Below are 13,717 nucleotides of genomic sequence, written 5' to 3'. Positions count from 1 at the left end.
ACCATTTTGCCTTCCCCAACCAACTGATCACAAAAAAGAGTAGGTGGAAGCGGTGAACACCAGGATACCCACTGGAAGAGGAAACCCACCAGCAAAGGAACCACTAACAGATAACAACAGAAAAAGGTGAAGGAGGGAGTGGAAACCACACAAACCTCAATCCAGGACCTATCTGGAAATGCAACAAAACAGTAGAGACAGTACCCAGTACAAACAACTGAACAAGAGCAAGAGACAATCCTCAAAACCTTATACATGTGAAAGAACCAGCTTCAACACAACCTGCCCTCACCAGCACAACAAAATACAAGAGGTGGTGGACAGAGTGACCCTCATTTAACCAGCTGGTGGGAAGGATCCACGAAAGAAAGACCCAACAGCAATCAAAACCCAAAGACAAACACAGAGCCAACTTAAATGATAGCCCAGGACCTGTGAGCTCGGGAGATCAAGGAAACTGCACCACTGAAACTCACTGGTATTCTACCACAGAAGTTCACACCATAATCACAGGGAACCAGAACAGATCAATTTAAGAAGCTGAGGCTAACAAGAAGAAACCCATGAACAATGGGAAGACAAAAAAATAATCCCCAAATGAAAGGAAAGGAGGAAGCCTCAGAAAGAATGCTGAATGAAATAGAGGCAACTCAACTATCAGGCATTGAGTTCAAAGCAATGACTGTCAGGAAGCTCAATGAGCTCACAATGAGCTACCAGAAACTACAGGGAAGCTACAATGAGCTCACTGCAAACTATATCAACATGAAAAAGGAAACAGAAACTATCAACAAGGGCCAAGAGGAAATGAAGAATACAATTTCTGAACTGAAGAACACAGTAAAAGGAATGAAAAGCAGGATTCATGAAGCAGAAGATCGGATCAGCAAGCTTGAGCACAAAGTAGAAGAATACACCCAGAAGGAGCAAGAAAAGGAAAAAAGGCTCAAAAAGAATGAAGAGGGATTAAGAAAAATGGAAGGCAATATGAAACGTAATAATATCCGTATAATAGGAATACCAGAAGGAAAAGATGAAGAGCAAGGGATCAAAAACCTAGTTAAAAAAGTAATGAAGGAAAACTTCCCTAATTTGATGAGAGAAAAAGTCCCACAAATCCAGGAAACACAGAGAGTCCCAATCAAGAGGAACCCAAAGAGGCCCACCTCAAGACACATCATAATTAAAATGGCAAAATTTCAAGACAAACAGAGAATCTTAAAGGCAGCAAGGGAGAAACAGAAAGTAACATACAAGGGAGCCCCAATAAGGCTAACAGCTGACTTCTCAATAGAAACACTTCAACCCAGAAGAGAATGGCAAGAAATACTCCAAGTAATAAGAACCAGAGGTCTGCAACTGAGGCTACTTTGCCCAGCAAGGCTCTCAATAAAGATAGAACACCAAACAAGAAGCTTCCCAGATAAAAGAAGTCTAAAAAAATACACCTCCACCAAACCAGCTCTGCAAGAGATGCTAAAGGGCCTTCTTTAAGGAAAAGACAGAGAGAGAGAGAGAGAGAGAGAGAGAGGGAGAGAGAGAGAAACACAGATATGAAAATGGCAATGAATAAGTACCTATCAATAATGACCTTAAATATAAATGCATTAAATGCTCTAATCAAAAGCCATAGAATAGATGAATGGATAAGAAAGCATGACCCACACATATGTCGCCTACAAGAGACCCACCTCTGGACAAAAGATCTACACAGACTAAAAGTGAATGGCTGGAAACAAATTTTCCAAGCAAATGGACAGGAAAAAAAAGCCGGGGTAGCAATACTCATATCAGACAAAATAGACTTCCAAAAAAGGGCCATAAAAAGAGACCCAGAAGGTCACTTCATAATACTCAAGAGAAGAATCCACCAAGAAGACATAAACATTGTAAATCTATATCCACCCAACATAGGAGCACCCAAATACATAAAGAAAATCTTAGAGGACTTCAGGAAACATATTGACAGCAACACAATTACAGTAGCAGATTTCAACACCCCACTATGAAAAATAAACAGATCTTCCAAACAAAATAACAAAGATATTGTGGCATTGAACACTGTCCTAAAGGAAAAGGGCTTAACTGATCTATATAGAGCCCTTCTTCCCAAAGAAGCAAAATACACATTCTTTTCAAATGCACATGGAACATTTTCAAAGATAGACCCCATGATAGGACACAAAATAAGCCTCAACAAATTCAAGAAAATTGAAATCATACCAAACATTTTCTCTGATCACAAAGGACTGAAATTAGAAACCAACCCCAAGGGAAGAAACACAAAACACTCAAAATCATGGAGATTGAATAGCATGCTATTAAATAATGAATGCGTCAAGAATGAAATAAACGAAGATGTCAAAAAGTTTCTGGAAATAAATGAAAATGAACTCACAACAACCCAAAACTTATGGGACACGGCCAAGACAGTCCTGAGAGAGAAGTTCATAGTGACATATGCCTACCTAAAAAAGATAGAAACATTTCAAACAAACAACCTAACCCTACTCTACAAGAACTCGAGGACAACAACCAAGACAGCTCAGAGCAAGCAGAAGGAAGGAAATAACCAAGATCAGAGCAGAATTAAATGACATACAGACTAAAAGCACAATTTGAAGGCTCAATGAATCCAGGAGCTGGTTCTTTGAAAAGATAAACAAAATCAACAAGCCTTTAAGCAGGCTCATCAAGAAAAAAAGAGAAAGGATTCAAAGAAACACAATCAGATATGAAAGACAAGAGATTACAACTGACACCACAGAAATACAAAGGATTGTAAGAAATTACTATGAAGAACTGTATGCCAAGAAATTTGAAAAACTAGGTGATATGAACAAATCTCTAGAAAAATATAATCTTCCAAAACACAATAAAAAAGAAGCAGAAAGCCTGAACAGACCAATAACAACAAAAGAAATTGAAGCAGTAATCAAAAAACTCCTGACACACAAAAGTCCAGGTCCAGATGGTTTCACAAGAGAATTCTACAAAGCATTTAAGGAAGAGCTAACCCCTATCGTTAACAAATTATTCCAAAAAATTTGGAATGATGGAAGACTCCCAAACTCTTTTTATGAAGCCAGTGTCATCCTAATTCCAAAACCAGATAAAGACACAACAAAGAAAGAAAACTTCAGGCCAATATCACCGATCAACATAGACGCTAAAATCCTCAACAAAATATTGGCAAACCGCATCGAACAATACATTAAAAAGATCATACACCATGACCAAGTGAGATTCATCCCAGGGATGCAAGGATGGTTCAACATTCACAAATCAGTAAATGTAATACATCACATAAACAAAAGCAAAGACAAAAATCACATGATCATATCAATAGATGTGGAAAAAGCATTTGATAAGGTACAGCACCCATTTATGATAAAAACACTCAGCAAAATGAGAATAGAGGGTGCATTCCTCAATATAATAAATGCCATATATGAGAGACTTCAGCCAACATCATACTCAATGGACAAAAATTAAAATCTTTTCCACTAAGATCAGGAACAAGACAAGGTTGTCCACTTTCACCACTTTTATTCAATATAGTATTGGAAGTTTTAGCCACAGCAATCAGACAAGAAAAGGAAATAAAAGGCATACAAATTGGAAAGGAGCAACTAAAACTGTCACTGTTTGCAGATGACATGATAGTGTACATAGGAAATCCTATAGACTCTGCCAAAAAACTGCTTGACCTAATAAGCGAATTTGGCAAAACAACAGGATACAAACTTAATATCCAGAAATCAAAGGCATTTTTGTATACCAACAATGAAACAGCAGAAGCAGAAATCAAGAAAAGAAATCCCATTTGATACAGCAAAAAGAAAAATAAAATACGTAGGAATAAATCTAAACAAGGAAGTAAAAGACCTGTATACAGAAAACTACAGAACATTGAAGAAAGAAATCAAGGAAGATACAAACAAATGGAAACATATACTGTGTTCATGGATTAGAAGAATTAACATCATCAAAATGTCCATACTACCGAAAGCAATTTACAGAATCAATGCAATCCCTATTAAAGTGCCAATGGCATATTTCACAGACATAGAACAACACTTCAAAAATTTACATGGAACCATAAACGACCCTGAATAGCTGCTGCAATTCTGAGAAAGAAAAGCAAAGTAGGAGGGATCACAATACCTGATAACAAACTCTATTACAAGACCACTGTAATCAAAACAGCCTGGTACTGGCATAAAAACAGGCACATGGACCAATGGAACAGAACAGAGAGCCCAGAAATAAGCCCAAGTCTCTACGGTCAATTAAAATTTGACAAAGGGGACAGCAACATAAAATGGAATAAAAATAGCCTCTTCAACAAATAGTGTTGGGAGAACTGGACAGCTATGTGCAAAAAAATGAAACTTGACCACCAACTTACACCATACACAAAAATAAATTCAAGGTGGATAAAAGACTTAAATATAAGCCATGTCACCATTAAAGTCCTAGAGGAGAACATAGGCAGGAAAATCTCAAATATTTCACACAGCAACATTGTTACTCATATGTCCCCTAGAGCAAGGGACATAAAGGAAAAAATAAACAAATGGGATCACATCAAAATAAAAAGCTTCTGCATGGCTAAAGAAAACAGCATTAAAATAAAAAGAGAACCAACTATATGGGAAAACATATTTGCCAATGATATCTCAGACAAGGGTTTAATCTCCAAAATATATAAAGAACTTACACAACTCCACTCTAGAAAGACAAGCAACCTAATTAAAAAGTGGGCAAAGGACTTGAACAGACACTTCTCCAAGGACAATACAGAGGACTCAGAGACACATGAAAATATGCTCAATATCACTAGGTATCAGAGAGATGCAAATTAAAACCACAGTGAGATACCACTTTACACCAGTCAGAATGGCCATCATAAAGAAAGTAAGAAACAACAAATGTTGGATAGGTTGTGGAGAAAAGGGGAGCCTAGTGCCCTGTTGGTGGGATTGCAGACTGGTACAACCACTATGGAAAACAGTATGGAATTTTCTCAGAAAACTAAAAATGGATCTGCCTTTTGATCCAGCAATTCCACTACTAGGATTATATTCTAAGAACCCTGAAACACCAATCCTAAAGAACCTGTGCACCCCAATGTTCATACCAGCACAATTTACAATAGTCAAGTGTTGGAAGCAACCTAGATGCCCATCAGTAAATGAATGGATCAAAAAACTATGGTACATTTACACAATGGAATTCTATGCAGCAGAAAGAAAGAAGGAGCTCTTTTGCGACAGCATGGATGCAACTGGAAAGCATTATGCTAAGTGAAATAAATCAGGTGGTAAAAGACAAATACCATATGATCTCACCTTTAACAGGAACCTAAAGAACAAAACAAACAAGCAAAATAAAACCGAAGACACTGAGATAGAGAACAGACTGACAGTGTTCAGAGGGGAAAGGAGAGGAAATTTCAGGGTAATTTCAAGGGAAAAAGGGAAGGGTTTACCAGAAAAAGTATAAAGGACACATGGATAAAAACTAGGGGCAGGTGGAAATGGAAGGGAGGAAGGGAGGGGTGAGTGGGTGGGTTGGAATGGGAGTAAAAGATAGAAAATTGTATTGCAATAACAATTAAAATAAAAAAAGAAACATTCATCCAAACCAGTAGGAGGGGCAGAAATGGGCAGTGGGGTGGGAAGGAGTCTCAGAAAGGTGTTTGCAGCAGCTTGAGGACAGGGGCAGGCAAGGCAGCGGCTGGCAAACCAGGCAAGTTGCCTGAAGTGGGTGGTCCCACATTTGCATGCAGATAAACAGGAGGAACAACTGGGGAGCAAGACACTGTGCAATCCAAGGTTCCAGTGTGGAGAAATAAAGCTTCAAAACCTCTGACTGAAAAAACCTGCAGGGGTTGAGATGGCTGGAAAAACTCCCAGCCTCACTGGAAAGTTTGTTGGACAGACTCATAGGGGCCTAGGACATACACAAACCCACCTACCCAAAAATCAGGACTAGAAGGACCCAATTTGCTTGTGGGTAGCAGAGCAAGTGACTGAAAGCTGGAAGAGAGCCATGCAAGCAGAGCATTGTTTCCTCTTGGACCCTTCCCCCAGGTACAGCACCACAACGCAGCTACATGGGTTGACTGGCCCTGGTGAATACTTATGCCTCTGCCCCTTATTATATAACAGACATGCCAAGACAAAAAAAATGCCCAAATGAAAGAAGAGATCAAAGCTCCAGAACAAATACAACTAAGTAACAAAGAGATAACCAACCTATCAGATGCACAGTTCAAAGCACTGTTAATCAGGATGCTCACAGAATTAGTTGAGTATGGTTGCAAAATAGAGGGGAAAGTCAAGGCTATGCAAAGTGAAATAAAGAAAAACATGCAGGGAAACAACAGTGAAGGGAAGGAAAGTGGACTTAAATCAACGGTTTGGACTAGAAGGAAGAAATAAACATTCAACCAGAACAGAATGAAGAAATAATAATTCAAAAAAATAAGGAGAGGCTTAGGAACCTCTGGGACAACTTTAAACATTCCAACATACAAATCATAGAGGTGCCAGAAGGAGAATAGTAAGAGCAAGAAATCGAAAACTTATTTGAAAAAAATAATGAAGGAGAACTCCTCCAATTTAGCAAAGGAAATAGAGTTCCAGGAAGTCCAAGAAGCCCAAAGAGTCCCAAAGAAGTTGGACCCAAAGAGGAACACACCAAAGTACATCATAATTAAGTTACCTGAGATTAAAGACAAAGAGAGAATCTTAAAAGCAGCAAGAGAAAAGGAGACAGTTACCTACAAAGGAGTGCCCATATGACTATCAGTTGATTTCTCGGAAGAAATCTTGCAGGCAAGAACAGGCTGGAAACAAGTATTCAAAGTCATGAAAGGCAAAGACCTACATCCAAGATTACTCTATCCAGCAAAGCTATCATTTAGAATGGAAGGGCAGATAAAGTGCTTCCCAGATAAGGTCAAGTTAAAGGAGTTCATCATGACCAAGCCCTTACTGTATAAAATGTTAAAGGCACTTATCCAAAAAAAAAGATGATCAAAACTGTGAATCGTAAAATGACAACAAACTCACAACTATCGACAAGTGAACCTAAAAACAACAACAACAAAAAACACCAAAGAAACAACTAGAACACAAACAGAATCACAGAAATGGAGATCACATGGAGGATTATCAGGGGGGAGGGGGAAGAATGGAGGGAAAAGGCACAAGAAAGAAGATAAATGGTAGGTACAAAAGAGACGGGGACATTGAAAATAATACAGGAAATAGAGAAGCCAAAGAACCTATATGTATGACCCATGGACATGAACTAAGGTTGGGGGAATGTGAGTGGAAGGGATAGAGCAGGGCAGAAGGGAATAAAAGGAGTGAAAATGGGACAACTGTAGTAGCATAATCAATAAAATACATTTTTAAAAAGTCTCTGGTTCAATTCCCAGTTAGGGCACATGCCTGAGTTATAGGCCAGGTCCTCGGTAGGGGGTATGTGAGAGGCAACCACACACTGATGTTTCTTTCCCTGTCTTTCTCCCTCCCTTCCCCTCTCTCTAAAAATAAATAAATACTGTTATTTAGCAGATATTAACAAATTAGATTCTAAAGTTTACATGGAATAGCAAAAGATTTGGAATACCCAACATAATATTGAAGGAGAGGGGCACAATCAAAGAACTAATATTACATGACTTCAAGACCTAGTACAAAACTACAGTAATCAAGACAGCATGGGGCCCTGGCTGGCATAGCTCAGTGGATTGAGCGCAGGCTGAGGACCAAAGCATGGCAAGTTTGATTCCCAGCCAGGGCACATGCCTGGGTTGCAGGCCACAGCCCCCAGCAACCACGCATTGATGTTTCTCTCTCTCTCTCCCTCCCTTCCCTCTCTAAAAATAAATAAATAAAATCTTAAAAAAAAAAAAGACAGTATGGACTGAAATTGAGAAAAGGCTGACAGTGACCAGAGGGGAGAGGGGAGGGAACTATAGGGGAAAAGGGTTAAGGGTTTACAGGAACAATTATAAAGGACACATGGACAATAACAAGGTGGGGGTGGAAACAGGGGAGGGAGGTAGGGCAGGCTGGGGTAGTGAAGAGGGATAGGGGGGAAAGGCAGAAAACTGTACTTGAACAACAATAAACAAATGTTAAAAAACAAAGAACAACAACAAGACAGCATGGTATTAGCAAAAGAATAGACAAGTAAATCAATAGACAGAATACAGCACCCAGAAATGAAGTGACACAAAGGTAGTTAACTGATCTTTGACAAAGGAGCAAAGGCGCAATGGAGAAAGAATAGACTTTTCAACAAATGATTCTTGAACAACTGGATATCCACACGCAAAAAGGACTCAGAATTAAAGACAGACATAAATATAAAATGTAGAACTGTAAACGTCCTGGAAGATACAACAGGAGAATATCTAGGTAACCTTGGGTTTGGCTTTTTAGGTTCAACACCAAAAGCACAATGCATGAAAGAAAAAAATTAATAAAATGGACTTCAATAAAAATTAAAACTTCTGCTCTTCAGAACACACTGTCATAAGAATAAAAGGAAGCCACTGAGAGAGAAAAACTATTGCAAAACACATATCCGATAAAATGACTGGTATTCAAATTACACAAAGAAACCATAAAACTCAACATAGAAAAAAAACCCACAAACTACCCAATTAAAAAAATGGTGGAGAAATTTATAGCTGCTTTGTTCATACTTGGTAAAACTTTGAAGCAACCAAGATAAGATACCTTCAGTAGGAGAATGGATAATAAACTGGGGTACATCCAGACAATGAAATGTTATTCTGCGCTAAAAGAAATGATCTATCAAGCCACAGAGACATAAAGAGACCTAAAATGTATATTCCTTAGTGAAAGAAGCCACTATTAAAAGGCTATATACTGTATGATTCCAACTATATGACAGTCTCAAAATGGCAAAACTAAGGGGACAGTTAAAAGATCTGTGGTTGCCAGGGGGTTGGAAGGAAAAGGAGAAATTAACAGGTGCAGCACAGAAGTTTTTAAAAATTTGTTCTAAAAAACCTGTTAATTTAATTAATTAGACAAATAAAATAAATCTGGCTCTATGGTTCACATCTTACTCCAAAATACAGTTTAATTTGGTTTAAAAATATTTAAAAATATTAAATATAGAAAGAAAATGTTAAAGTATTAGAAAATACTGATACATTTTGGGCTTTACAAACCTGACACTATAGAAGATATATAAAAGAAAGGATGTGATAAACTTTCATACATGAAAATTTCACATGTTTCTGAAACAATTTCCAAAAAAATTGCTAATAGACCATTAAAAACACATTCAAATCACAGGTAATTTTAACAAATGTAAAATAAAACAAGGGACTCCTTTTTTCCTACAAATCTGGAAGATATTTAAACAATATAAATATCTGATGTTGGTTAGGCTACAGAAAACTTGGTGCACTGATAAACTGGTGCAAACTCTATGGAGGAAAATTTGGCAATAAATATCCAAATTCTAAAAACAATTCTTTGGACTCAGTCAGACTCAGTGATTTCAATTCTAAATTATGCTTAGACTACCAAATAAGACTTGACTATTTTAATATAATGATACATTCACACTGCGTAAGCCATGCAGCAGTTAGAAATAACAACATGATCTGTTTCATTCCCAGGAATTTATGAGCCAAAACACCCCAACAAGTAACACACCACTATAGTTTTTTCAGGTGTGTGTGCAAGCACCTATGTATGTGTAATTGCAGTTTAAAATCTGAAGGATTCATATAGGATGTTAAAAGTCACAGGATATAGTTGGGCGGGGGGAGTCTGGGATTTTTATTTTATTTTTTTGATGACTGCAATGATCTTTTTCTTACCAGAATGCTCTGTTTTATGTGGGTTTTTTTTTTTTTCCTACACTGGATATGCATTCCTTGTGGAAAAATAAAGGGGTACAAAAAAGATTCCTTTGCAACCCAGTACGACTGTTGGGACAGTGGAGGAGTTGTGGGAGGGGCCTCTGCCAACCATTGGCCCTTGGTGGAAGAAAGATCCAAAGGAGCCAGGAAGAAGATACTACAAGAGCCCTCGTGGGCCACCTGGCCCCCTCCCAGCCTCCCAGCCCCTGCTTCCTTCATGAGTTGGCACCACTCAGTGTCCTTGTCCCAGACCATGCATCGGAATGATGTGGGTTGCTCTGGCAGCCGTGGGACTGTAAAGCCTTCCCAAGTCTTCTACCCCCAAGCCAGCAGAGCTGTGCTGTGCAGGAGCAGCAGCTCTAAGTCACCTGTTATGATGTAGTCCTGTGGCCTACCAAGAAATGCTGCTCAAGAAGGGGGCAGAGGCTCAGCTGAGTTGTCAGGTGTTCAGCTTTCTTTCAGCCACAAGGTGTCCCATTCCTCTTATTCCCTTCCAAAGCTAATTCCTCTTCCACAGCCTGTTCAGCTTGACACATAGCTAGCAGCACACTTTTCCCTCCCACAGCCTGGGTCCCCTGGGGGAGTATCTTTCCTAAGGTTCTGGGAACCGTGGGCTGTCGACAAGTGCAGGATACCTAGACCACCTGAGGCTGTAGAGCTGGTTTCTACCATGGTGAATCGCTTCCATCTCAGACCCTCAATTTACTTGTCTCTACAAGGAACGTCACAGGATGGTCTCCCAACGTTGTTGTGAAGGTTAGTAACCAGTCAAGTTTCATAGCGGGCCTCCTAGGGCCAGGTATGGTGCATAATCTCATGTAATTCTGAAGCAACCTTAGGAGGTATGAGCAATTTTTTATCATCTTCCCCAATTTCAGTCAAAAAAAGTAAGATTCAGAGTTTAATAAACTTGCCTAAGGTCACAGAGCAGGGAGAAGTGGAAAGGACGTCAGAACCCACACCTTTTTTTTTAAGATTTTATTTATTTATTTTTAGAGAGGGAAGGGAGGGAGAAAGAGAGAGAGAGAGAGAGAGAGAGAGAGAAACATCAATGTGCGGTTGCTGGGGGCTGTGGCCTGCAACCCAGGCATGGGAATCGAACCTGCGACACTTTGGTTCACAGCCCGAACTCAATCCACTGAGCTACGCCAGCCAGGGCTTTGAACCCACACCTCTTAACTACAAGTCTGGGAATACTTGTTAAGTTCTGTTTCTGTCCGCACCTAAGGGAGATTTCTGTCTCTCCTAAGCAGGTGGCAAATGAGGGGCCCCAACAGGTAGGAGGAGGAGGATGCTGGGCTCTGAGTAGGGCAACCTCAAGAATCACCTTGTGGGATCCTGCGGGGTTTTGGGTTCCTACCATATGCTGTAGACACACGTAAAGCCAAACAAAATCCTTGCCTTCTGAACTTATATAAAACTGAGAAAGGCGATAACTGTGTGTTTTGGTGCTTATTGGGGTTTCTGCCTGCCCAGTGCCCATGCCGCCTTTCTAGGCAATTCCCCTTGTTCTGGAGCTGCCTTCCACCTAGGCACAGACCCTCCCCTGGCTCCCAACCTGACCAAACCTGTCTCAGGCAGGGTTATCTGTTTGCTTCTGGACACCTCCCCCCAAAAAAAACAGGGGTTGGGAGGGAATACAGAGGAGAATAAATCTGCCCGTTGTTTCCTGACTTCCAGCCTTTGTCTAGGTGGCTCCTTCCACCTGGAATGCCCCTCCTGCCACACCCACACCTGGACTTCTCCATGCTCTTCCCAGCCTTACAGCTTTTGAGGATTGTCTCTACCTCTTGCACAGGACCAATTAGGGGGTAGCTTTCCCAGTCCCTAGAGGGGGCAAGGAACTTACGAAAGAAGGCAGACAGCCCAGGTGGATAGGTTGTCCCTCTGTCACAAACTGTCACCTTCGGCTTGTCCCTTTTGCTCTCCAAACCTCAGTTTTCTCTTCTGTATTCGTGGTCTATAACGCCCACCCGAAGGGGCAGTGTGTGTTCCATTAAGCGTCCTGCCCTGAGTTCCTACCCAGTCCCCTGCCGAGGCTGATTAACTGAAGACCGTGGGCCACACTGGAGACTCGGCTGCCCCAAAGAGAATCCCGGATGCGACCCCAGGCCCCGCATTCCCGCAGTGAAGATCAAGAGCCCCGAACGAGCCCCTGAGCCTAGAGCCCCTGGAGCGACCAGAGCAGTGAGCTAGGGCAGCCTGCTCTGCCGGGTGAGAGTAGGGTGGATCGGGGTGCGTGGGGACTCACCTTGCTCAGAAGGAAGGGCAGCTGTCACGGGCCTGAAGAGATCTGGAGAGCTGTGCTCTGGCAGCTGGGGCTGGCGCAAACTGGTCTTGGGAGGAGGAGAGGTGGGACCAGCCCAGGCCAATCTGAGAGCCAAGGCCAAAGGAGGCAAGAGGGGCGGGGATTCCAGGAGGGCGAACGTCAATCTGGGCTGCGGTGGGAAGGACTCTCAGTAAGAGTTGGGGCTGGGTGCATCACTCAGCCTTTCTGCGCTTGCTTGCTTTCTTGCTTGCTTTGGCACAGAAGACTCGCTACCAACCCCTCCAGAATTCGCAGGGCTTTGAAAAGGCCCAAACGCCCCAAGGTTCTAAGTGCTTGCAAGGCTGAAGTGGTAAGACGAAACTCTCACCAAACATGGTAATTTTCACCCACTCACTCAAAAAATAATGTGTCAAGTTCCTACCATGTGTTGTGGACACAGGTAGAGCCAAACAAAATCCTTGCCCTCTGAACTTCTATGGACCTGAGAAAAGCGGTACTCCGAGTCTTGGTGCTTATCGGGGGTTTCTGCCTGCCCAGTGCCCATCAGGCCTTTCTAGGCAATTCCCTTTGTTCTAGCGCTGACTTCCACCTAGTCTGGATGCCACGACCCCTCCCCTGGCTCCCAACCTGACCAAACCTGTCTCAAGCAGGGTTATCTGTTTCCCTCTGAAAAAAAAATAAAAATAAAAAAATAAAAAAAATAGTGGGGGCGTGGCGAGGGAGAAAAGAATACAGTGGGGAATAAATCTGCCCATTGTTTCCTGACTTCCAGTCTTTGTCTAGGTGGCTCCTTCCACCTGGAATGCGCCTCTTGCCACACCCACAGCTGGACTTCTCTATGTCTTTCCTAGCCTTACTGCTTTTGAGGGATTTCTCTACCTGAATTCCAGCCACCTGGACCTCTGTTCAGTGCCTGAACACATCAAGCTTGCTCCAGCCTCAGGGCTTTTACATTGACCTCTGCTGGAATGTTCTCTCAAATACTACAGAAGCATGCCCTTTCTCACCTTCACATAGTGATTTATATGTCAAATACCTGATGCAGAGCCTTAGAGAAGCTGTTCTAGGTCACAGTCTGAAGTTCCTCAGCCACTCTCTTATCACATCATACTGTTATACTTTCTTACTGTATGTCTGAGATTTTCTTGTTCATTATTTGTTTATTATCTGTCTCTACCAATAGTATCTAAGCTCTTTGAGGTCAGGAAACTGGTGTGATGTATTCACTGTTGTATTCCTAGTACACAGTGATGGCATAGTGATGCTAAATGTTGAATGACTTAGTGCCCAATGCCACGGTGAACACCCAAGATTGAGGTGACCTGCCTCTATTGAGGCTTCTATTCCATTTTCAGGAGCTGTCTGCTTATTCCTTCTGCACCAGCCTACAGGTCTCCTGGCAGTCCCTCACATACACCAGCCTTTCTGACTCATAAACTTCCCACATGCTATTCCTCTTCTTCCTCAAGGGAACCTCATTCATACTTCAGGAGGTTTCTTATTAAATGTCACATCTTCAG

At 41.4% G+C, this 13,717-nt stretch overlaps 1 protein-coding gene across 2 annotated transcripts in view; it reads right to left on the bottom strand.

Annotated features, from left to right (window-relative positions):
• Positions 1–12,324, bottom strand: part of ALDH1L1 (aldehyde dehydrogenase 1 family member L1) — a 109,334-nt gene extending 97,010 nt beyond the window's left edge. For both annotated transcript variants that reach the window (XM_045849630.1, XM_045849631.1), the window contains exon 1: positions 12,180–12,324. The gene's annotated coding sequence lies outside the window, so the exon portion shown is untranslated. The remainder of the gene's footprint in view (positions 1–12,179) is intronic.
• Positions 12,325–13,717: the final 1,393 nt, after the last annotated feature.

Source organism: Phyllostomus hastatus, unplaced genomic scaffold, assembly GCF_019186645.2.
Source record: "Phyllostomus hastatus isolate PE091 unplaced genomic scaffold, TTU_PhHast_1.1 phas_contig_80, whole genome shotgun sequence".
Classification (NCBI taxonomy): Eukaryota; Metazoa; Chordata; class Mammalia; order Chiroptera; family Phyllostomidae; genus Phyllostomus; species Phyllostomus hastatus.
The sequence above is the reverse complement of the archived record's forward strand: the minus strand, read 5'-3'. Positions and strand labels throughout refer to the sequence as shown.